The 26,501-nt window shown below is 38.5% G+C and overlaps 1 protein-coding gene and 1 pseudogene across 3 annotated transcripts in view; one reads left to right on the forward strand and one right to left on the reverse strand.

The window, feature by feature from the left end:
* Positions 1–26,501, forward strand: part of KCNH1 (potassium voltage-gated channel subfamily H member 1) — a 582,340-nt gene that overhangs the window by 96,933 nt on the left and 458,906 nt on the right. The window lies entirely within an intron of this gene.
* Positions 7,752–8,572, reverse strand: LOC140522438 (OCIA domain-containing protein 1 pseudogene; annotated as a pseudogene).

Genomic DNA, 26,501 nt, shown 5'->3' on the forward strand with positions numbered 1-26,501 from the left:
TCATGAAACAGCATAGTCACTCCTTGGCAAGTGCATTTCAGGGCTCCGTGATCGCCACTTACTTCTTTTATTGAATGTTGTCAAGGCAAATCTCATGCAGGTGGTGGCAGGAGTACACATGACAGCACTCTTTTATCTTATTTTCTTGCTTTCTCTTAGAGCTAAATTGGATTGAATTTTCTTTGTTTCTGCTCTAGAATATGGATGGAGTTACTCAGCCGAGCATTCCATATTAGTTTAAACAGAAATATTGAATCAAGGTGTTATAAAATGAAAATCTCCCCAGAATTCAGTGCAAAATGATGTTCTCAGTTCCTCAATAAGAATTAGCATGAAAATCTGTCATTTTGTGGTGACCAAACAGATGGAATTTCTGGATCCTTGTTAAGTCACTTGAAAACTTCTTTCCTATGGATGGATCAATAAGCATTTCGTGTTGTTGTTAAGTCGTTTCAGATATGTCCAATTCTATGATCTCATCTGGGATTTTCTTGGTAAAGATACTGGAGTGGTTTGCCATTTCCTTCTTCAGCTCATTTTACAGATGAGGAAACTGAGACAAACTGTTAAGTGACTTGCCCAGGGTCACGCAACTAGTGTCTAAGGCTAGATTTGACTCAGGAAGATAACTCTTCCTGACCAGATCTATACTAGTGGACCAACATTCTATACTCTGGGTTACCCAGCTGCCCAAGCTCTTATTAGGAACCTACTATGTGCCAGGCACTATACTAAGCATTGGATCATTACAGCATACTTAATAATTACTCACCACATATTTATTAGATGCTTATTATGCATTATACTCAGTGCTGGAGTACAACTAGGTATGTATAAGATATATGCAGAGCATATGGAAGATAAACTCAAGAGAGAAGGCACTAACAGCTGGTGGGGATCAGGAAATGTTTATATAATTTTATATTATAGAAGAATATACAATTATATAATGTGTTTATTACACATCCATCAATCTACTAATAAGCATTTGTTGAGTATCTGCTCTTTTCCAGGAGCTGTACCAAGCACTGAGAATACAAGGTCGAAAGAGAAAGTCTCTGCTCTCAAGAGCTTATTGATCTATCCATAGGAAAGAAGCTTCCAAGTGACTTAACAAGGATCCAGAAATTCCACCTGTTTGGTCACCACAGAATGATAGATTTTCGTGCTAATTCTTGTTGAGGAACTGAGAACATCATTTTGCACTGAATTCTGGGGAGATTTTCATTTTATAACACCTTGATTCAATATTTCTGTTTAAACTAATATGGAATACTCAGCTGAGTAACTCCATCCATATTCTAGAGCAGAAACAAAGAAAATTCAACCCAACAGCTTATTGTAACTGAAGAGGCAACATAGACATACATGACTATCAAGGACTTACCCATAAAGTAGATAACAAAATAATCTTAGAGAGTAAAGTACCAGCAGCTGAGACAGGTAGAGGTAGGGGAGAGGAGGAGGAAACACCTCTGGCTTAAGGTTTTGCTTCAGATCAGTTTTGAAGGAAAGCAAGAATTCTAAGAGACAGAAGTAAGGAGGTAAAACATTCTGGACAAAGGTGTTGTTTTTCAGTCATTTTAGTCATGTTCGACTCTTTGTGACCCCATTGGGGATTTCCTTGGCAAAGATATTGGATATTCCTTCTCCAGTTCATTTTACAGATAAGGAAACTGAGGCAAACAGGGTTAAGTGACTTGCCCAGGGTCATGTAGCTAGTGTCTGAAGTGGGATTTGAACTCAGGAAATCACATTCTTGCAGTACCTAGTCGCCTCCTTCTGGTCAAGAGGAACAGCTAGAACAAAGCCAGACATAAAAGATGTAGTTCAGTTGTACGTGGGAAAGCAAGGAGGCTGGTATGAGTGAATTGTAGAAAGTAGAGAAGAATAATGTACAAGAAGACTAGAAAAGATATGAAGGAGCCCAAGTCATGAAGAATTTTAAATATGAAGCATCAGGATTTAAAAAGAATAGTAAAACATCAAATTTATTCAGTAGCAGTGTGATGTAGTGGGAAGAAAACACATGGGACTGTGAGGAGGAAGACTGACTTCAAATTTTGACTGTCATTTATTTAAATGATTAATTTGAAATTAATTCACCTAACTAGAAGCAGCTGTATGGAACAACAGATTGAGTTGTGGGCATGGTGTCAGGAAGACCTGAGTTCGAATCCTGCCTCAGACAATTATTAGTTATGTGAGCCTAGGCAAGGAATTTAACCTCAGTTTCATTATTTGTAAAATGGGAATAATGACAGAACCTCCCGGGGATGCTGTGAGAATAAAATGAAGTAATATATGTAATATATTTTATGAACTTTATATAAATTCTAGCTGTTATTTATTATTATGATTGTCATTTGTTTTTACTATTATTACTTATCTAGATGTTTATTTTCTCATCTGTAAAATGCAGGAGTTGGACTTTATACTATCTACAGTTGTCTTCTATCATTTGTAAAATATTTTCTCTTCATATGATCTTAGAGGTAGTACAAGTATTACTATCCCTAGTTTACATATCAGGATACTGTGGTATATAGTATACGAATGACTTGCTCAGTGATAATAGACAGAGTTCAAAGGTTGATTCTGCACCAGGATTTGAACCCAGATTTTCTCTTTCTAAGTCCAGTGCTCTTTCTGTTATGTCACTGTGGTAGGACTATGGTTGTCCATTTATTAAAGCAGGGATTAATTTTCTCCAAAAATCTGCAACGTGGTCCCAGGACTTGATTGTCCCCAGCTTCTTAGTCAGCAAAGGTAATACAAAGTCCCATCCATATGTAGTCAGGTCACCTTAGACTTGGTGGATTCCTGAAAAGCAAGTGAGTCACCGTATCCTTCGTTATATCTTGCCCTAATGACTAGAAGAAATTCTATATGATGATAAGGGTTGGGGGATGTCACATATAAAGAAGCTAGATGTTACTGTACTCTTGTTTCATGCCCTTGATATATTAGGGCAAAGTTAACCTCCTTTTGTTAACTATTCAATTATTTGGAAGTGCCTCATTTTGTTCTGACATCAAGTCCTCTCCAACAACCATGCCACCCTTGCCCTTTGGGCAAGTCACCATCTCTGCTCCTGGGGAAATCACATCTGTTTAATAGAGATCACTCTTCTTTTGTCAGAGTTATTTCTTTTTGCATCTTTAGAATTTCATTTTTGAAAGCATCTTATTTCTCTTGGGCCAATGTCCTCTGTAGAATTTTATGTCAGACTATGTCACGATAACCATCTTTTCTCTGAAGGATGTTAGATTTGGAGAAAGTAAATTTCAATGGAAGGTCATTATGCATGGCTTTCCTCTTCTTTTCTAACATAGATTCAGCATTAGAGTGGTCATTGATACCATAGTTTCCTCATTAGTATATGAGGAACCAGGTCCTCCCTGTTGGTCAGAATCAGGATCAGAATAGTTGATTGGTTGGTTGTTGTCCTTTGTTCTTGAAAGAGTACTAAAATGACATCACTATGTTGGAGTTAAGTACAGTGGGTCCAACTGTGACTGAGAAGACCAATATGAGCAGGGAAGGCTCTACCACAAATCAGGCACAAACAGTCCACATGCATATTTGAAGTGGAGATATCTCTTAATTTTCACACCTCATTTCTTTTGAAATTCTGCTTCACTTGTAGAGCACAGCATCTTCTTTGACGTGGGCATGCCATATCCGGTGGTTCTGTGCCAGTGTCTCCTGTGTCAAACAATTGATTCCTGAGTTCTTCAGAGAGACCTTGATAGTGTCCTTGTATTGCTTCTTCTAACATGTCATTCCATTTTTCGGATAATGAGATTATCATTGATATAAATAAAAAATTTATCAGCTTATCTTCTTTTGTTGAGTAGAGATGTCTGGATGATTGATCTGTTATCGCTGTCATATCAAGTCTCTGTGCCAGTTTAGTGATTTGTTTCTGGAATTCTAGTCTAATTCTTCCTTCTGTTGAGATGATCCAGGTGGTTTCTTCTGTATTCCCATGACAGTAGGACTTCATTTTCCCCTTTCATTGATTCTCACCCAAATGTTATCAGTTATTCTTCTTTCTCTCTCTCAAATTTGATTCCTGGATTTCTTCACATCAAATTATCTTTCCAAGATAATCCTTCTGTTAGATACTCCCTCTTGGCATCAAAGACCTAGGTGTGCTTTGAAGACTTCTCACTTATTTGTCTCATGAAAACCCAGTAGAAACCTGGGGTCTTTAAGTATCTGAGACTCCTCCAAAGGCAATAACTAAATTCTTTTATGAGGACTCAGACTTGCTTTAAAATACAGTATACTCACATAGTAAAGGAATGAGATATGAGTCCATAGACAGTAAAGTGACATCCCTTCATCCTGGTATAGTTCTGTCTCTCTCAGAAATTATTTAAACTATCATGGATGGGACCCCAGCAAAGAGAGATTACTGGGGTTTGCTCCTCCACTATGGTGCTATGCATCTCATTGCTCTTTTAATGCCAAATACCATCTTCTCAGTACTCTACCACTCCACTGCTGGTGTCCTCTGTTTCCAGCAGTCTATGAGTCTGTTTTGATTCAGTGTTCTTCTCTATTCAATTCTCCTTCTACAGATAGTGCTAGTTACCTCCACTCCATGTATACATTTTAAAACAGTTTGACCATTGAGCAATTATGCTAGACCCTCAATTGTTAATGTTCCACCTTCTTTTTTTTTACCTTTGAGGCATTGAGTGCCTTTGGTTTATTTAAATGAAAGGTCAAATAAATCCCTTCATTCCTCTGAAGAGGAGTTCTCTATCTGGTACTTAGAACAGTCTGTCTCTTCTCAGCATTTTGTCTGACAGGCTGTGTCCTCTCAAGTTGATTTTTATTGGCTTTTCTTATACAAATGTTCTTTTTCTGTCCTTTTTAGCAACCCAGATGTCCACATGTAAAAGGGACATTACCATATAGAAACATTCTTTTCACGTTTGCTAAAAACCCAGGTCCCACAGTCTCACCCCAAACACAGAAGGTCTTTTTAGATATTTGTTGGAATGTCTCTTTGTTGATTTTCTCAAACAGGTCTCGATTTTCCCCCTTGGATAGATCCTGGTGACTGTACTCCTACCATCCCCATCCCTCAGTGCTTAATCATGTCTGTAGTTTTCACTGAATGATTTGGGCTTTAGAGAGACATTCAATCTCTCCTCCTATTTTCTTCTGGAGCAGCTGGGCTGGGTTATACAAATTACCCCCAGCTTTTTCCCAGATATCTCCAAAAGGAAAAAGGATTGGAAGAAGTCCTAGCAAGGCAGTAAAACTCTTGATTGTCAGGTTGATGAATAGTTTTTTGGCATCCCTCAGAAGGAAGTCACCAAACACTATCACTTGTTTCTTCTTATAAATGGTTTTTTTAGGTGACACTTGTGAAACCACATATCATTCTTTGGAATTTAAAAAGTGGTACCATCATGACAGGGTCAATCACTCAGTCACCTAGTTTTTATGAAGTGCTTATCATGTTAGCCCATGCTGAGGGCTAGGGATACAAAGAAAGGCAAAAAGTAGTCCATGCCTCAAGGAGCAAACAGTTGACTAGGGGAGACAATATGCAAATAACTATAATAACATGTAAATAAATAAGATATGTTTAGGAAAAATTGGGGAGGCAATTGGAGTTAAGTGACTTGCCCAAGGTCACACAGCTAGTGATTGTCAAATGTCTGAGGTGAGACAAATTCAGAAAGAAGACACTAAAAATAAGGAGAACTGGAAAAGGCTTCCTGCAAAAAGTGAGACTTCAATTGAGATTTGAAAGGTTGCCAGGAAAGCCATGAGGTAGAGATGAAGAGGGAGAACATTCCTGTGGGGGAATAGCCAATGAAAATATTTGATTTCAAGAAGGGATGGAGTGTCATGTTTGAATAAGAAGACTAGTACTATTGAATTGAAGAGTACATGGAAGGGCATAAGGTATAACTGGAAAGGTAGCAAGGGACTGGGTTAAGAAAGGCCTTACATGCTAAACAGAGGATTTTATAGTTGGTCCTGGAGGTAACAGGGAGCCACTGGAGTTTTTTGAATAGAGGGATGAAATGGTCAGACTTACACTTTAGGAAGATGAATTTGAAAGTGGAGTGGAAGATGGATTGGAGTTGGGAGAAACTTGAGGCAGTGAGATCAACCAACAGGTTATGTCAGTAGTTCAGGCATGAGGTGATAAGGACCTGACCAGCGTGATGATAGTGTCAGAGGAAAGGTTATATGAGAGTTTTATGCAGGTAGAAATAACAGGACTTGATTACTAACTGCATATGGGGGTACCTAAGAGAGACTGAGACGTTTAGGATGACACCCAGGTCATGAGACTGGATGACTGGGAGGAATGTGGTATCCTTGAAAGCAACTGGGAAATTGGGAAGAGGGATTTTTTTGGGAAAGATAATGAGCTGAGTTTTGGACACACTAAATTTAAAATGTCCATAGGACATTCAGTTTGAGATATCTGAAAGGAAGTCAGAGATGTAAGAATGGAGACCAGCAGAGAAGTTACTGTTGCATAAGTAGATTTGAGAGTCATCTGCATAGAGATGGTAACTGAATCCCTGGGAGCTGACGGGATCACCAAGTGAAAGAGTGTATAGAGAGAAGAGACAAGGGTTCAGGACGGAGCCTTGGGGGCCCTCTACTGTCAGTAGCTGCAGCATGAATGAAGATCCAGGAAAGGAGATGAGGAACAGCCAGACAGTTGGGTAGGAGGAGAACCTGGAGAGAGCAGTCATTTAGAGTATCAAGAAGAAGAGGGTTATTGATAGCGTTGGAAGCTTCAGAGAGGTCAAGAAGGATGAGAATTTGTAAAAGTTGTTTAGATTTGGCAATTAGGAGATGATTAGTAACTTTGGAAAGAAGATTCTCAGTTGAAAGAGGAGGTTGGAAGCCAGACTACACCCACCTTGCACTTCCTGGTTTAAAGGAAGAGACTTAAATGTCTATAACAGTTTCAAAGCTTCAGTGATCTTTCTCTTCCTACTCTCTCTCACATTCTCCCACTCTCCCACCTGCTAAAATGGGACAGGATTCCCCTGTCTCTTCATCTCTTTCTTCTTTTTTTCTCCTTGAAACTCTTTCAAGTGGACTTGCTTTTTCCTTGTAACCTAAAGAACAGTGAGAACCTTCTTTCACTTCTTTAACTTCTGTAGGAGGGGAAAGCAACTGTCATTTTGTGCAGAAATAACTGTTACATAGTATTGCCAGAAACAAAGCATAGCATACTCAGCCGGTCACCTCAAAATGTCTCAGACTAGCTGCAAGTGAAATTCTCAGTCCTTTATTTTTATTATATGGTTTTCCATTTTACTGACAAGATATACATGAAGTCAAGCTAAATCTCTTAGGGGAAAAAAGGCAAATTTTTCAGATGGGGTTTTGATACTTAAGACTTCTGGTTGCTTTGACCACATGTGCACAAGCACACAGATTGCACTTAATCTGTCTGTGCCTACTCTGCTACCTTGGTCTTTTGATGGTACTTTAACTTTAAAAGAAATTTTTAATCAATCTTTGTAAACAATTTCATAAAATCTATAAAATCCTAGTCTGGCACCTTCATTTAGTTTCCCAAGCAGTATATACTGATGCAATATATTAACTTTACAAACCATAATTAATTTTAAGCATTCTGTTAAGCCATGCTACTAAAACCCAGGTTTCTTCTTTTGAGTAAGCTTGTGGAGACTGTTCCAGCACTTGCAGGCAGAAGCTTGTGACCACCTAGATGATGTTGGTGATCATAGCTGAAATTTTTTTTCAGTAAACTCAATACAAACTCTTCAGTAGATATCTCAATTTTTCACACATTCCAAGTATCTCCATATTGGTTTACTTTCCCTTCTTTTTTTTTTTTTTGCATTCTTTCCTGCATAAACTTGAGAGAGGCGTCACCTTTTTGTGACAAGCTTACTTCATGTATTTCTCTGTTTTTATTCCTTAATTCTTTATATACAATAATTTTCTCTTCGAACTTTCTTCCACAATTTTATCAGGTCCTTGGGCAATACAATTAGTAATACCAGTAGGAGTTGGTTTATTTATGGAAGATTGAAGAGGCTCGGTTCATAAGGAGGAAAAGAAGCTTCTTGTGTATTTTTTTTCAGCTTGGGGGATGTTCTAAAAAATAAATGTGCAGACATATTTGACACAAATTCTGTTTTTTGTGAAAAATATCTAAGTGATGCAAGTCAGTGTCCCTGTACCAGACACAGACCTTCTCCAAGAAGGCAATTTTCAAGCTGTTTAAATTTCTCTTGGCATGTTTTCACATAGGAAATTTTTTTCCAGCAAAGTATCCCATTACACAAGCAAATACACGTTTAGAGATAGACCATAGTTGGGGGTGACTGGAAAGAATTCCTTAAGTAATTTATCCCTGAGTAACCAACACATCAACACACTTGTTGCAGAAAAGGGCACAGATCTGTACCAGAAGCTCTCTCAATTACATTCAGTGAAGACTCTTTATCCTCCTCTGTTGAAATCTAATCCTTTCTCTGTTAGAGAGTGGTGGTGAGACTTCCATATTCTACTTTGTCCCACAATTGATCCTTCCATTCATCTTTCCTGTGAGTTGGTAAAACCCAAATTCAGAAACTCCAGAATGACACAAACTGATTCTGTTCCCCCCAGGGCAAAGAGCTTCATGGAGAAAAAAAATTTGAACCTCTCAGCTTGGATTTGAATGGAAGAGTAGATATGGACTTTGCATTAGTAGAGGGAGTCTCAGCTTCAGTGCAGGAACCAGGACTGAACCCTGGGCTACTTCTCAGTGCCCTAGGACTAGAGATGCAGACCAGATGATGGATGGGGGTGGAAAGAGGTCACAGTTTTCTTGACCCTGGAGACGAGGAAGCAGAGGGCTAAGCTTTGGTTTCTCTTGAAGGTCTTCCCCTCCCCTTGGGCCAAGAAGGCCCTTTATCCACTACCTTGGTTCTCAGTCCTTTAGACTAGGTATCATAAGTAACTCATACAGTTGTGAGAAAGACCTACCTTTCACCTTTACATGCTATGTAAATGTGAGATTTGATTATTTTATAGATGAGACAATTAAAACCCAGAGATGTTTAATGGCTCACCTGCTATCACTTAAAAATTCCTTAATGGAAAAGCTAGAATTAGAAATTTCATCTCCTGACTGCCAGTCCAAGTCTCTTTCCTCAACTAGGTTTTTTTTTCCCATTCTGATTTTTGCCTAGACAAGTAAGTCTTTGGGAAATTGGTGTGAATTTAACTCTTGGCATCTTCTTTCCATGACCCACCTGCTTAGTGGTATTGTCTTTCTTCCCCTGGACAAATTCCCATTTCTATAACCTTACATTTCAGCCTCTGCTTTGGAAGCAGAATGAGCAATGGAACGATTTGGGGATAATTCTATCTTGTTTTGGTGTGTGTGTGTGTGTGTGTGTGTGTGTGTGTGTGTGTGTGTGTGTGTGTGTGTGTGCGCGCGCGCGCAGAAGGCTTTTCCTGAATTGTTAGAATGACTGTTTTCATTGTTTCTTTGCAGACGTAGCTTTGGCAACTTGAGCATAGATATCATCAGGAAAGAGAATTGAGGTTCAGATTATATTATTTTTTACACTGGAAAAGCATCTGTGTGTAGCCCTTGAATCATTTTTCTTTGGAAATCTTTTTCTGGCAGTGGTGGGGAGGCCATAGGAGATGTGAAAAAAGGATGAAAGAAGCATAATGACCAATTTCTCTACAATAACTTGGATTAACTGTAGAGTTACTCCCACTGGGTCATTAAGAAGGCCAAAGCACCAACTTGCCCCTTTATTCATCATGCTGATTTTTATCATGTAGCTATGATGCGAGGAGGGGATGACTCATTTGTCATCTCCTGTGACTCACACCATGGACCATGGAAATGCTGGCACCAAAGTAGTCCTTGAAGGAATGCAGCTTTGGTGTTCAGCTCTTTGTTTGTTTGCCAATCTTAGCACAACTTTATTCATTTCTGGGCCTTGTAGAAAAAGAAATAGGTAAGGTATGCTGAGTGTTTCACTCTTTGCTTTATTTACCTTAATTGTCTAATTTCTCAGCATACCTCTGTATACCACCCTAGATTATCTTAGATGGATGTATAGTAGAACATAGTTATGTTTTGTGATACATAACCTATTTTTATACAAAGTTTAGAAATAAAATTTTGCTATATGTGTGTGTATATATAAATACCTAAATCTATTCTTTCTCTCTATTTTTATCTCTCTAACAATGTGATCTCTTTCTCTTTCCCCTCTCTCCCCCCTCCTTTCTCTTCTCTCTCCCTCAATTGGAAGAGAATTCAGAGATTGTCTAGTTGAATCTGTACCTGACCAAGAATTCCCTATACCACCTCACCAACAAATGACCATCCAGCCTTTATTTGAAGATTTTTTGTGACTGTGTAAGGGTGTGGGATTGGGGGAGATCCTTGATACAAGATTGTGGAGGGCCTTAAAAGCTACTCTGAAGAATTTGTAATTTTTTTCAACAGCAATAGGGAGTCAATGGAGATTTTTAAAATAGAAGACTGGACATGGCTGGACTTCTTCCTTCGGAAGATTATTTTGGCATATGGAGAATAGATTAGGAAGCTATTGTAATAGTCTAAAAGAAAGGTGATGAGTGCCTAAACTAGGGTTTTAGCAGTGTGACTTGAGAGAAGGGTTGAATGTAAGAGATTTGGTGAAATGGGAATCTGCAGGACTTTGCAACTGACTGGATAAGGGAGTAAGGTAGAAAAATGAGTCAAGTATGACTCCAAGTTTATAAATCTGGTGACTGGGAAGATGGTTGTGTTTCAATGGTAATAGAGAAACTTGGATGAGATGGAGGTATGTGGGAGAAGATGATTCTGTTTTGGACATAACTAAATTTTAGCTACCTGTGGTACATTGAGGAGGAGATGTCTGGGAAGCAGAGAGTGATGTGAGACTAAAGTTTAGGAGACAGGTTAGGGGTAGATGTATGGATGGGGAATTTTCTGCTTAGTGATTGAATTTATGAGAACTGATAAGAGTTGACACTGACATTGCTCTTAGGCACAGTGCCTGACACATAGCAGGTGATTAATAAATGCTTATTGATTGATGGATGAATTGATCCACTAGAGAATACTCTTTGCTCACCTTAACCCAGTTTTGAGTCCATCTTAATATAATATCCTCTAACCCTTCTCTCTCTGTTTGTCTCACCATTTCCCTTGAGGGGAGCTTGCTCGATTGATACTGTCAGTCCGCTGCTCAGAAACCTCTTTGTTTCCCTACTGCACGTAGGACAAGACACAAACTTCTCTGCTGGGCACTCTTCATCAAAGAAGCATTTCCCACTATGCTTTACCCTCTCAGTTTTGGATACGCTATGTTATAGCATAACAAATTTAGAAGCACTTCTTGGTGTTTCTGCTTATGCCAGGGGGCAAAGAAGAAACAAAAGTGATACAACTCATGACTTTGTCTTCTTTTAGTGATCTTTTATGATGAATAAGTTCCTTTCATACTTTGAAGGATATCTGGATTGAATGTCTTAATGTGTTTATAAAAGGTATATTTGTATTTTTGTGGAAACTTAGTATGCTTGATACTGACTTACTAGTTATTAGAACTCCTTAGTAGTTTCAAACGTGGTCTGTGATCATGGAGTCTGAGCAGAGGAAGTGATTTGGTCTTAGCCTAGTGGTTCTCAATCTTTTTCACATAATCAATTAATCAGTAAGCATTTAGTAAGTGCTTTACTCTATGTTAGTTACTGTTTTAGGTTTGGGATTAGAAAGACCAAAGAGAAACAATCCCTGCCTTCAAATGTGGAGATTATATAGACAGAGAGATAGATTAGGTAGATACATGTATATATGCATAAGCACACATGCATGTATACATATATGTAAATATACAGACACACAAGTATATGTGTATATATTATATATGTATATGCATAAATGTATATCTGCATATACATATATAAATAAATAAAATTACACATACAAAGCAGATACAGTTTCTTTGGAGTATAAAGCACTAGTCCTTGGGAGAACAAGGAAAGGCCTCTAACAGAAGATGTACTATTGAGCTGAGTTTTGAAGGAAACCAGAGATTTCAGGTTTTGTTATCATTGTGGAGTCATTTCAGTTGTGCCTTCTCTATGACCTCATTTTGTATTTTCTTGGCAATCATACCGGAGTGGTTTGCTATTTCCTTCTCCAGCTTAAGGTTTAGTGACTTGCCCAGAGTTACACAGCTGGAAAGTGATTGAGGCTGGATTTGAACCCATGAAGATGAGTCTTCCTCACTCCAGGCCCAATGCTCTATCCGTTGTACCACCTACTGTCTTAGAGGTTTCAAGAGGTAGAGTTAAGGAGGGAAACATTCCAGACGTGGATAATAACCTGTAAAAAGGCACAGAGATGGAAGACAGGATATTGTGTTAGAGGGACAGTAAACAGGGCCAATGTGGCTAGACTATGGAGTATGCGAAGGGAGAGTAATGGTTAGAGAAATTGGAAGGCGCCATGTTGTGAAGAGCATTAAATGCCAAATGAAAGAGTTTATATTTGATCCAAAGGGCAACAGAGAGACACTGAAGTTTATTGAGTAGATAAGGGAAAGCAGGTGACATAGTTTGATCTGAAATTTAGAAAAAAATCACTTTGAGATCTTTATTGAGAATAGATTAGAGAAGGGAGAAACTTTGAAGTAGTGACACAAATGAGGATATATGTCAAATATTTCATGGACTTCTTCATGATAGTATGTACATTTTTAAAAATTAATTTATTTGTTTTCAGTTTTCAAAAATCATTTCCATAAGTTTTAAATTTTCTCTTACCCTCCCTATCCCCTCCTTCCCTGAGATGGCATGCAATCTTATATGGGCTCTACACATACATTCTTATTAAACATATTTTCACATTAATCATGTTACATAGAAGAATTAAAATGAATGAGAGAAACCATGAAAAAAACCAAAACAAAACATAATACAAGAGAAAATAGTCTGCTTCATTCTGTGTTCTGATTCCATAGCTCTTTCTCTGAATGTGGATGGCACTTTGCATCGAGTCCTTTGGGAATGTTTTAGGTCCTTGTATTGCTGTGAAGGGCAAGTCTATCAGAAACAGTCCTTGCACACTCTGGCTGTTATTGTGTATAATATTCTCCTAGTTCTGCTTATTTCACTAAGCATCAGTTCATATAGTATGTTTATTTTAATATCCAGTGACTGAGAGAATAAAAGATGACAAAAAGCTACTGTGAATTCAGTAATGCTTAAGTGAATTTGTTTTATAAATCAAATGAAACCATATTCATTTTTTACTCATTCTACAAAAGGTGTTTGCTTCCTTATTAGACTGAGTCACTCTGCATGTTTTGTTGGAGCTAAATAAAGATTGAAATGACAATGTGTAGTGTGCATATAGATTCATGGGCCTCTTGAAGGAATTGCAGAGACTCCCAGGAGTCCTTAGCTTATAAGTTGAGAACCATTGATTTAGGCTATAAAAGAGTCTAGTGGGCATACAATATGGTGGAAGGGTCAAATAGTGGAAAGAGCAGTCCAAGGTTCAAGTCCAAGGGGCTGTCATTTACTTGCTATGTGACTAGACACCATCTGTTAGCTTCTCTTGGGCCTTGGTTTCCTCATGTGTAAGATAGGAAGAAGGAAGCTTGCCCTGCCTCGCTATCGTCATCATCATCATCATCACTTTTATGTAGCAAACACTATATTTTAGGCACTGTGCTAAGCACTTCATGATTAACTCATTTGATTCTCACGAGGTCCTGAGAGATAGGTTCTCTTATTGTTCAAATTTTATAGATGAAAAAACTAGGCAAATAGAAGTTAAGTGACTTGCCCAGTGCCACGCAGCTAAGTACTTGAGGTCAGATTTAAACTTAGGTCTTCCAAATTCCCAGCTCAACACTTTATCCACTGTGCCACCTATCTGCCTATCTCAGAGATTTTGGGGAGGATAAAGTCATATAATTATAACTTGTAAAGCAATGTGTAAATGCCAGCTCTTACAGTGTACATCTTCCTAGTGACTGGATATTCATGTCTATCAAATATAACTTCTGTTTTTTTGGTGGTCTGAACCTATGAATTTAGGGAACTCCTGGGGATAGAAACTCCCTTCTTTAATTCAGCCTGACACTTTTTCTCTAAGTATGTTCTTAGGGAGCTGCTTGGGAAACTGAGAAATTAAGTGACTTGCTCATGGTCACACATAGTTTGTGTCTAAGATAGAACTGTCAGAATTAGTCTTCTTAATTCTTAGGTCAGCCTTCTGTCTAGTATGTATGCACATTGACACATTCTTGCCCCCTTCTTCTCCACATACTCCATCATTATCTTTCCCACTTCAGTTTGAATGCAAAAAATTCTTACTATTATAGGGTCATAAGGATTAGGCCTAAGAAGTCATCTAGTCCTTCATTTTATAGATGAGGAAACTCAGGCCCAGAGAGGTTGTGACTGATTCTAAGTCATACAGGTAATGAGTGAGTAGTGTAGGTAGAATTCCAATAGAGGTCATATTATGAGCCAAGTACTGAAATCTCTGAGAGAATAGGAAGAATGAAGTGATCCTGGAGACTGGTGCATGATGTCCTTAAGTTCCAGGGCTATCTACGTAGTTGGATATCATGTATTCCAAAGGAAAGGAGAGGTGTTGATTGATTAATGTAGAAGGAACCAGATGGTTGTGGTAGTGGGTAGCCAGAAGTATACAGGATCTTTGATCCAGGGAATTAAGCAACACAAGAGAAAGAATACTTAGTCATAGAAAAGATAAGTAGGGAGAAAATGTCTTGTAGAGGAAGTCAAATTTTCTTACCTACAAGATGGAAAGAGTAGAAGAGATAGTGGTTTAGGATAGAGAGAAATTTGTGAATAATTTAATAGAGGGAAGACACAGGAGGGAAACTGGGGAAGGGTAGGGCTGAGGTGAAAGGATGAGAGTGCTGGGGAGTGGTAGCAGGATTTTGCTCTCCAACAGAGAGGGCTTGTGATTCCTAGAGATAGGAGGAGGAGAGGAGGAGGAGGAGAAGGAGGAGGTGGTACTTTGTTAGCCGGAGGATAGGGGGTATTGATCAGGGTTTCCTTCTGCCAAAAATCCTGTGATGAGGAAGAGTGGTGTCAGTCTGTCCTCTCTCCCAGCCCTAGGGAAGAGGGGTTCAGCCAGTTGGGAGCTTGGCTCAGCTATTGAGATACCGGATGAATTTATACTAGGAACCAGATCCTTTGCATTTTCCTAAGATGGCAGGGGATGACACACAGACCTTTATGTGGAGTGTACGTTTCATGCTTGTGTCTGAGGTCCTTGAGGTCCTTGGCTGAAGGAGAACTCTTTTAATAATATAGTTTATATAGAGATTAAGGCTTGCAAAGCACTTTATGTATAAAATGTCATCTGATTCTCACAACCGCCTTGTGAAGCAGTTCCCATTTTTATTTCTGTTTTTCAGATGAAGAAACTGCTGCTCAGGGTTAGAGACTTACTGAACTCAGACAGCTAGCTGATAAACGTCTGAGGCAATTTCCACACTCAGGTCTTTTTGAATCCAAGCGTAATGAATGCTCTGGTGAAAAGGACTGTGGCAGCACATTGACATACCTTCTATGTCTCTTTTAGGCTATATGGTAAAAATAATATTAGAACTTTAGTCTGAAGTCCTTTGTCCTTTTTGAATGAGAAACCCTATCAGTCTTTAACTATCAATTAAAAAAACCCCCTATGCACTGTAATCTTTTTACATCATTCTTCAATGACTAAACTATTTCTAATCCACTCAGCCCATGAAGGACTCTCCTGTGATGTGATTAGGATAATGATTAGACCAAGAAAAGGAAGAAGTCTTTGATTAAGTCAAAGAATAGAAGTATCTCTTGAGTTCATCTTTGACCAAGTAGAGAGGAGAATCTTTGGTGGGATTGATGAGATTGAATGGTTTTAGGAAAATGATTCTCTAGAGCTGAGATTCAGAATGTTTTTATTTCATGGATTCCTTTGGGAGTCCAGTGGAACCTATGGATTCCTCAGAATGTTTTTAAATGAATAAAATAAAATAATAGAATTACAAAAGAAAGCAGTTATATTCAATTAATTCAGTCAAGAGTTATTAAGCATCTACTAAGTGCCAGGCACTGTGCTGAGTATAGGAAGCTTCAAGGAGCTTACAATCTAATGTTAGAAGACAATATAGCAAAAAGAAGCTGGAAAGTGGAAGTTGGAGTTATGCTAGGTAGTCCCCAGTGTGGGAAAATGATGTTCTGTGGAATCCAAACCAATCAGAGCTGCTGTTGAAAAGTGGAGAGTTTCCTAGAATGTATTGAAATAAATTTCTCAAAATATTTTTAAAAACAAGTTCAGAGGCCCCAGGTTTAGAACCTCTGCTCTAGAAATGTATATCCATATTTTAAGTTACTATAGTTCTGAGACTATTACCCAATCTTGGAACCCTTACTTAATCTTGACTGTAAAATTTTGTCCTTGTATTGAAAATTGTGATATACATACATACACACATATAAAATGTGTATAAATATATATATATATAATGTATATATGTATACTGCATACATATGTGTATGCGTATGTATATATGCATATGTATATATCTAAATATATATATATATGTAGAATTATTTTAAATTGTAGCTTGAAAATGAGTTGTGCTGAAGAGATTTTCAAAGGCATGAGGAAATTCAACTCATTTTTGGACCTCTCTCTCTAAGTGCTAAGATTTACTTTAATTAATAAAATTGTTTCTAGAGTGCCTACAGTGTAGAATACAGAATTTTTTCCCTCAGGGTAGAGTATATAGTACCTTTCCTGGCAAGGGCTGGGCTTGACTTTCTTCTTCCCCAGCTCCAGTGTCGATGGAGGGAGAAACAGATATTAGCCAAAGGGTATACCTGCCGAGGAAAGCCCCCATCAGTGGGGATATTTTGTAGTTACAGAGGACTGAGATATTGTTTTCTCCTACATTAATGGTGGGCATTGGTGAGAGCAAAGTCCACCCTCATGCATAGCCATATACTGCTGCCCGTTTGCCACTGGAAGGGACTTTGAAGGCAATGGGGAGCTGTTGCTATTAGTTTCCTATTATTTGTTCAGTGAAGGAGTAGGTAGTCCCACCATACATAGCAAATATATATGGTATACATAACCCTCAAAATCAGTCCTTGGGATATATAGGGGTTGTTTTGTTCTAGAGGAAAGTAGTTGTTTTACTTCTATGAAGAAAGGGACTGCTAGTGTAAAAAACATATGACAAGGTACATGTTTAAGGAACATGAACACAAACAGTTTTTAAAGGGCTTTGACTCTCTAACCATATTCCAGCAAAGTTGCTAAATTATACATTGTAATAGTTATTATTCCTTGGATTTGACTGCCACGTTACAGTTTGCAAAGTGCTCTTAGATCCATTGTTGTGATAGTGGAGAAAAGGCATTGTCTCTGGAGCACTTGAGCTTAAATCCTGCCTGTTCTGGTTACTCCCTATCCAGCTCTCTCCACCTGAGTTGCTTTATCTGTAATTGAACTACTCAGAAGTTCCCAAACTTATTTGGCCTACCAAATTTTTCAAAAAAGAATTATTCAGTTACTCCCTCCCCATCCCCCAGGGTTAGATTTGGTTAACCCTTATTTTTATTCAACACCTCACCCAATTGCACCCAAGTCTACTACGGTCCCTTCCCCTCCACATTGTTCCAGCGCCCCCTAGGGGTCAGTGTCACCCTCTTTGGGAATCTATGGACTAGATGGTCTCCAAGGTCCTTTGTGCTGCTAGTTCTATGATTTTATGATCTCAGTCATCTTCCTGCATCTATTATAACAGATCTAACAGATACCTCTTGGTAATGCTCTGTGGAAATTCAGTTTAATTTATTGCAGGTTCTTAAAAAGAGTAAAATTCTGCGTCATGAATAAGATTCTGTAATTATTAATACCACCTCCATTAGTCACCTAGTTAAGGTCAAAGGGGTGGCACAGTAAGTAGAACTCTGGGCTTGGAGTCAGGAACACACAAGTTAAAATCTGACCTTAGAAAGACCCCAGTTTGCATGGGATTTCAGACACTTACTAGCTGTGTGACTCTGGATAAGTCACTTAAACCTCTGTTTGCCTTAGTTTCTTCTTATAGCACCTGCCTTCCAGAGTTGTTGTGAGGATTGAACAAGATATTTGTGAAGTAATTTGCAAATCTTAAGGCTCTATTTAGTGCTAACTGTTATCGTTGTTAGTGTGATCTCATGAAAACTTAAAATACCATGGGCTTATAAGTCAGGTAAGGCTCCAAGCTATGGACTTGGATAAACACTGATGTTAGACCTTTCCCAGTGGCACAAATACAATTTGATTATGTCCTGGACTAAATAGGTATTACCCTCATGATGATTTTCTGAAGTGATAAATGAATTTTAAAAAAAATCAATCTCTTAGCTTATTGCCACTAACATCTTCTTTCACTAGAAAGCAAATTGGCTTGCCAATCCTTTCAGGGGCTTTTAAAAAAGCAAAGGATTTATGTATTCTTTTCTCCCAGTGAGTAAATAAGTCTTTTTGCTTACAATTTTTGGGCATCTAAAATCATTAAGTGGATGGAAAGATCTATATATGAGAAAAGACTAAAAAGATTAAGTCTCCTTAATTTAGAAAGATGGGGGTTGATTGAGATGTGATCAAAGTCGATAAAAGACATGTTCTATAAGTACCATATTACTAGAAGTAGGTGGAAATGCCTGAAATCTTGAAGGAAATAGTTTAGGAGAACTTAAAGAAAAAATGCCCACACACACAATTATTTCATGGGTAGTAAATGTGGAATGCCGTATAAGCTAAAAACATATGTAGTTCTCAAAAAGGGAAGAATCAGAAATTTTAAAATTTTTAACATTTTAATTCTATGAATATCTTATCCTATCCCTTTATTTTACTGATGAGAAAACTCAGGCTAGAAAAAGGAAGTAGTCACATAGTTTAGTAGACACAGGAACCAGGGTTTAATTTCTCCATAAATTCCTTGGTAATAGCTCTCTAAAGGGTCATTAAGGAGACTTTGAACTGCTCAGGGGTCTATCTGTGTGTTCGTCCTTTGTTGCCAAAGAAGACCATGCCATCAGAGAAATGATGACATGACTTGCACTTGACTTTGTTTTGAGGGAGGGAGGGCTGTGCAGGTCACCAGCCTCACTTCTCCTTCAGAGCCATCTGAATGCAGTGACCAGATATTCATCAGGATGACTGGAGATGACCCAGGATGAGGCAAGTTGGGGTTGAGTGACTTGTCTAAGGTCACACAGCTAGTGAGTGTCAAGTATCTAAGGTAAGATTTGAACTCAGGTCCTCCTGACTCCTGCACTGGTGCTCTATCCACTGCACCACCTAGCTGCCCAGGGGTCTCTCTATGACTTACTAGAAGGAAAGACTGAGACTTTGTTAAAGATGTCCTCTGGTACTTCTTGTCAGAGGTAGAAAGTGGGTTGGGGAGGAAGGCAGGACATTAGTTTGCTGCTTTGGTCAATATTACATTTCTGATGTGTGTGTGTGTGTGTGTGTGTGTGTGTATGTGTGTGTATTTTTAAGGTTTTACAAAGGGATATTAATTGAGAAAGCATAGCAAAGATAGAAGTACAAATATATCCTTTTGAAAACTAACACATTTCTCTCTTCTTTATCCAAATAATGGGTAGAGTAGGCTCAAACCTACAGTGGTTGATACAATTATTTTCTCCCACTAAATTCACTTTTAGATAAGGCAGAGCTAGTGGCTCCCTTGCTGTCAGGACACGGTCTTAGTGGCCTGGATAACTCACCACCTTGCTGAGTAAAACAGGTCAGTGCATGTTGCTGACTCTTTAGTCACCTTAAGTGCAGGGGTTACTAGCAGACTCTACAGCGCCCTCTCTTGGCTGGATCACTGGTGGCTCTTCTGATGCTCATAAAGCTAATCCATTAATCCTATACTCACTTCATCTAAGAGTAGGAAAGAGTGAAGTGCAACGAAGAGAGAAAAATAGCAGCACCATCCATTCATGACTTCATGCACTTGGTTTATATAAGAAAATTTTTTTTAAAAAGCTGTCATTTATTAGACCATTGAATCATGGGACTGTGGAAATATTTTATGTAGCAGGTGACCTATCTCCTTTTCTGCATTTAAAGAAGTCATTTTTGATAAGGTAATAGCTAGTGACAGAAATTCCCATCTGAAATGATGATGTCATCATCATCAATATCAACGACAGATTGGAGAGGCAGTATGTGGTGGTAGAGAGAGGGCTGATCATGGACTCAGCAGAACTTGAGTTCAAGTTCTGTTTCTAACTCATATTGGGGTATTCATGGAGGACTAGCACCTCCATTATGCAGGCTTGCTTGAGCCCTTGAGTGTCCACCTGTTACCCAACTTTCACCTGTGAGAAACTATTGAATGTACAATGGCCACACCCAAGTAACCATCTCAACAGACAGGCTAAACCAGGCTGAGGGTAATCAACAGGCCTCAAAACTGTGGATGAGTTGGGGGCATGTTTACCCCAATAATGTGAAGACTTCCTCTAGTAGAATGGACAGATGAGAACAATCTGTTCCAACAGCTATGAAGGTGGCTGAAGCAGGTACTTCGAAGAGTTTAGAGCTTGGTTGGACATTGAAGACACCAAAATCATCCATCACTAGTCTTCTTGACTTTTGTTATGCCACTGAACTTTGATGACCCTGGAAGAGAGAATGAGGCTGAGGAGTTTGTGCAACTCTACCTCATTAAATCCAATTCATGTGCAAGTCAAGACATCAAGTTAAAATATCACCCCATCATGTTATTGGTCCTTTTTGAAAATGAAGGAACCACAACGGACTGTGACTGACCATGTCAGCAAGTGATTAATTTAATCTGCTCCAGGCAATCCTCCAATACTATCAGTTCCCAATTAGCATTGGTGGAGGATGTTTCTTCCTTGAGAGTTCTCTCCATTTATATGATGGAATCATGGGACTGGAAAAAAAAATTAATTAAAAAAACCCCTTTTCTATAAAGCTTTAAGATTTTCAAACTCTTTTCTTTATAGCACTGTAAGATAGGTAGTTATATCCATTTTATAGGTGAGAAAACTGAGGCTCTGAGAGGCTAGGGGACTTCCTGATGAGTACACAGCTTGTATGTATCTTAGGTAGAAATTGAACCCAGGTTCCCTGAGTCCAGGTCCAGTATTGTTTCCACCTCAACACACTGCCTCTGTGAGTAGGGTAACCTGTTTAAAACTTGGGAGAATCCTCTCTCTGGCATTGGGGATCCAATTCATTTTGTTATGGTGTTCAAATGCACCTAAGTCTTGATATTTTCCACTTAAAGATTATATGTGACAAGATTTTAAATTTAGTCTTAATTTCTCTGGTTTCTAACAGTCAGTAGCGCATGCACCTCCCCCCACCATCTGTCTGTCTGTATTTGTTCAGGGAAGGCCAACTAATTTAGAAATTATTCTAAGTAAAGCATGATGAAGAATATAAACCTGCTACCCAAACATAATGCATTCCAAAGACAAATAACTATATTTTTAGATTATCTACTGTTTTGTATAGTCTGTGCCCTGCACCCACTCCATATTCAAAAATTGACTGTGCTAGTCCCCTGAAAAGGAACATAATGAACATGCTAGTCCCTGAGTATATGGCAGTCTGAAAACTGCCTTCAGAGTGTATTACTTTTATGTACTTTGTTCTCCTTCCCTTTGAATTAAATTTGGAAAATTCTTCCTTGAAGGAAAGTTGTGTGAAACTAGACAAGTCACTTAATTCTGGATCTCAGCCTGTTGTTGTTCAATCATGTCCATTTGGGGTTTTCTTGGCAAGGATACTGGAGTGGTTTTCCATTTCCTTCTCCAGCTCATTTTGCAAATAAGGAAACTGAGGCAAACAGGGTGAAGTGACTTGCCCAGGGTCACACAGCTAGTGAATGTCTGAGGCCAGATTTGAACTCAGGAAGATGACTCTTCCTGACTTCAGACCTGGTGCTCTATCCACTGAGGCACCTCTTTGCCCTTGGGCCTCAGTTTACTCATCTGTCAAATAACAGGTTGAATTAAATGATCTATAAAGTTACTTCCAGTGTCACATCTGAACTGGAAGTAACTATGTAACATATTTTATGATGTAAGGTTTTACAGATGAGGAAACTGAGGCACAGAGAGGTGAAGTTATTGCACACATGGTCACACAGGTTGGCAGAGATGGGGCTAGAATCACATATCTCCTGATCCTCAGACTAGTTATGTTTGTAGATGCTGATCACTAGAAAGTTGGGCACCAAAACTCATGAGCATGTCATGCATGATCTGTCAGAGGATTATTTATACTCATGAAATCATTTGTAATAATGAGAACTGACTAAAGAAGGAGCACTCATGTCTAGCATTTCTATACCATCTTACGATTTACCAAGCACTTTGTAGATGACATGTCATTTTATCCTCACAGCAACCCTGGAAGATAGGCGTTGTTATTAGTAATGAGGAAACTGAGACAGATAGAGGTTAGGTGGCTTGCCCAGGATCATATAGTTAGTACTTGGGGCTTGATTTGCATTCTGATCTTCCTGACTCCTCACTCTTTGGATTCAGTCAAAGGGCCACACTTGAGGACCTAGAAGGTCAAATGTTACCTTGAGACCATAGGTTCCCCACCCCTGCTCTAAGACTTCCCCCAGGCACTTATGCTCTGTAGATACAAAAATGGTCTTTCCATAATCACTCTTGCATCTAGAAAACAACCCTGACAGAAAGGAAAAACTATGTATAGCAGATAATGAATTCCTTCTTCTATAGAGACCTAAGAAGCAGAATGTAATCTTGTTGTAAGGGTGGGGCTGAAGCCACCCAATTCTATTTTATTTCATGTCTTAACTAGGTAAGAACACATCTCAGTCAACTGAGTGGTTAGTGTGAGAATTCTTTGAAAAAAATTAGATAAAATGAAATAAGAAAGTGGGATACCTCCAAGGATTGTCTAAAAAACCAAGAGTTGGAAAGCGGGGAGTTCCAGAAATTGGAATGTGACTTTTTCCAGCATACCTCTGAGGAGTAAAAGTAGGACTGAGCTACGGGAAAGGAGACACTGAAGAGGATCACCAGCTCTCCATGTATATTAAGAGCAGATTGGCTAGAAGAGAAATTCCAAGAAAAGGTTAACTGTTTTCCCAGCGTCCCCTGTCCTTTTCTTTCTATACATAGACTATAATATAATCTCCTATTTCATTACCCAAACATTTACAGTAAAAGGGATTTTACCCCAACCACAAAAAAGTCACAGGTTAGCTAAATATAGATATAATTGTAAAGTCAGTCAGGGAGCCCAACCCTTCCCTAAATGTGAAGAATTTTTCTACCTGGGAACTCGGCATAATTGTGACTGAACTCATCACTTTTCATTTAAAATAAACTTCTGAAAGCTGAAGAAGGCAAGCATATGGACCTTAAGGGCCATCATATTGTCCTCAAGGCTTACATGAGCTAATTATTGTAACAGGGTGTAGATAGGTAAGATTCTTTCACCAGGGCAATTAGCACTAGCCACAGGGCAGTCAGTAGAATAATAGTACCAAAAAACTCGCAAGAAATCCTGTCAAAAGGGAGAGGCTCAGGATTTGAGGATAACTTAATTCCCATAAGCAATAGGAAGAAAAAGATTTCCCCATAAAGTAGGATAAAGAAAACCAAATTTAGATTAAGTAGTAATTAATAACAAGTTGAGTCTGAAATGTGCTTCATTGTTTCTAAGTTTTTGCATTTTTTGAAATCTTATTTGAATGCTTTCTTTTACATAGTTCTTAGTTTAAGACAGCATTATACTTTTCCAAAAAAAAAATCATTGATTGACATATTCCTATTAATTATGGGGAAAGCCTACCTGGTTGGCATAGTCATACAGGCATATTCAGACAAAGTGCATGGGGGAAGAAAATTACCTTTGAAATGTTAGCTTCGAAAACATGGGCTGACAAAATAATGACAATATCTTGTATGTCAATGAGATAGGTTTGCAAATGGAATACAAAGCAATATGAATATACTCTTGATGGATCCATGGGAGCCAAATATCTTTAAAACATTTTAAAGCTCCACATCACATTCAAATCAATAATTTGTTACTGGTCTATGAGGCAATATAGATAACTGGAAAGAATACTGGATTTGGAGTCAGAGGACCTAAGTTGAAGTCTTAGCTCTGCCTTTTATGATCTGGGTGACTTTGGCCAACTCCCTTTACCCCCTGGACTTCAATTTTCTCATCTGTTAAGTGAGGAAGGTTGCTCTCAGATTTTCTCTAAGCTATCCATCTTCTAGCTCCAAATCTGTGGGTTTGATGAGGGCTTGAAAGGTAGAGGAATGATAGAGGAACTCCAAGACTGAACTTCCCTGTGTGGGCCATCTGGAAAAGAATTCAGACTCAAGCATTCTTGAAGTCCAGGTGGTAGAGATTTATTATGCTTTTCAGTGGGCAAGAGTTCTTAGGAAACCTGAGATTTGAATGGGGTACAGGTAAAGTTTATGTAGTATATTCTGTAGTATAACATGTACCACTAAGTCTCCTGACTAGGTGATTCAGGGCTGCATTAGGAAATGATTAATTCTTAAAGGAACATGCACTTTTAGTATCTACTGAACAGGTATTTTACCCAGAGTTCATCGAGAAATAGCCCAGGTGGGGGCTACATGGAGGTGTGGTTTTAGGCCTGAAACATCACTAAGTCAACTAATGGTCAGGATTGACTAAGTAATACCAGGCTGCTCTCATCAATGTCTTGTTAGACAAGATACATGTAAATGAGTATACGTATGTCTAAGTCTAGGATGCATAAAATTGGTCAGTGAGTAGTAAATGTTATAATCCAGTACACAGTCCGTTCAGCCAGTTAACAGCTGGTTCAGGCTAATAAATTCTGTAGGCTTAGTTGGCTACTGTAGCAGGAAATGTTCTTTTCACCTTAGGGAGACATAGCACAAGAAAATAAATCTAATACAAAATGATATATGTACATTAGAGAGGTACTTATCTAAGTTGGATTTCCTTTATCCTACTTTAAGGAATATTTTTTCCTCTCACTTATGGAATGAGTGTCCTTAAATCCCGTGACCTTCAGAACTTTGCCTCAGTCAAACATAGAGGTGGTCACATGTTGGCACTCACTATTACTCATATGTGTTCTACTTTCTTAATTTAAAATTCTGACATTCTTCTAATCTGACTATAATCTCCCAGTTTCTCCCAGTGCCTCACTTGTCCTAATCTATTATTAACTCTCTTTCAGACTTCTAACACCTCCACTCCCTCAATAACCATTACCCTAGATCAGACTTCACTTTTCTCTATCTCCAGTCTCTATCTATATAATTAAACAATTCAACTCTAGAGTATATGCTGCTTTTAAATTCTTGGGAAATATGGATTGTCAAACATCAGCCTTGGATTGTTAAAACCATCTGTTTCTTTACCTTCTCATATGCTGATGAATCAGGTTAGAGGAAATTTTCCAACCTTGTGGACTGGGTACATCACACAACTTCACCTGTGCCCTCACAATCTTTTTTTTCCAACCTAATTGATCCTCTCTTTCACTCCCCATAAAAGTGTTTTCAGACTTTGCCTCTTCTCAAGCCTTTCACACTGCCCCTCTGTCCTTTTGTCTGAAGACTTTACCTTTTTTCTGAGAAAATTAAGTCCATTCAACTTAAGCTCCTTCTCTTCTTCTTTTCATGTCAAAACCCTTTGGCATCATCGCTCATTCTCCTGTCTTTTCCCCTATTGTCTGTCAATGAAGTAACCTTTCTCTTTGCTAAGGCAAACCTCTCTATATGTGCCCCCAATATCTTCCTTTTCCATCTTTCTCATAAGATTGCAACCTCAATTATCCTCCTTTTCTAAGTTCCAAAAATAGGTTTTTACTGATGCCATTTGTTTTTATATTACCTAAATTCCCCCCTCTATGCCTTCTCCATTTTCTCAGAGAGCCGTCCTTTAGGACAAAGAATTTTTTTAAGCTAAAAAAGATACGTATACTCATTCACATTTATCTTGTCTAACAAGACATTGATGAGAGCAGCCTGGTATTACTTAGTCAATCCTGACCATTAGTTGACTTAGTGATGTTTCAGGCCTAAAACCACACCTCCATGTAGCCCCACCTGGGCTATTTCTCGATGAACTCTGGGTAAAATACCTGTTCAGTAGATACTAAAAGTGCATGTTCCTTTAAGAATTAACCATTTCCTAATGCAGCCCTGAATCACCTAGTCAGGAGACTTGGTACATGTTATACTACAGAATATACTACATAAGTTTTAAAGTAGAAAGATTAAAAAAAAAGAACATTCAGCAAAACCCACCAATACATTGAATATTACATATAATGTTCCACACATGTGGACCCTAACCTCTACAAAAGAATGGGGGGAGGTGTCTTCTCATGTCTCTTCTTTGGAGACAAATTTGTTCTTTATAA

Source organism: Notamacropus eugenii, chromosome 2 (assembly GCF_028372415.1).
Source record: "Notamacropus eugenii isolate mMacEug1 chromosome 2, mMacEug1.pri_v2, whole genome shotgun sequence".
NCBI lineage: Eukaryota > Metazoa > Chordata > Mammalia > Diprotodontia > Macropodidae > Notamacropus > Notamacropus eugenii.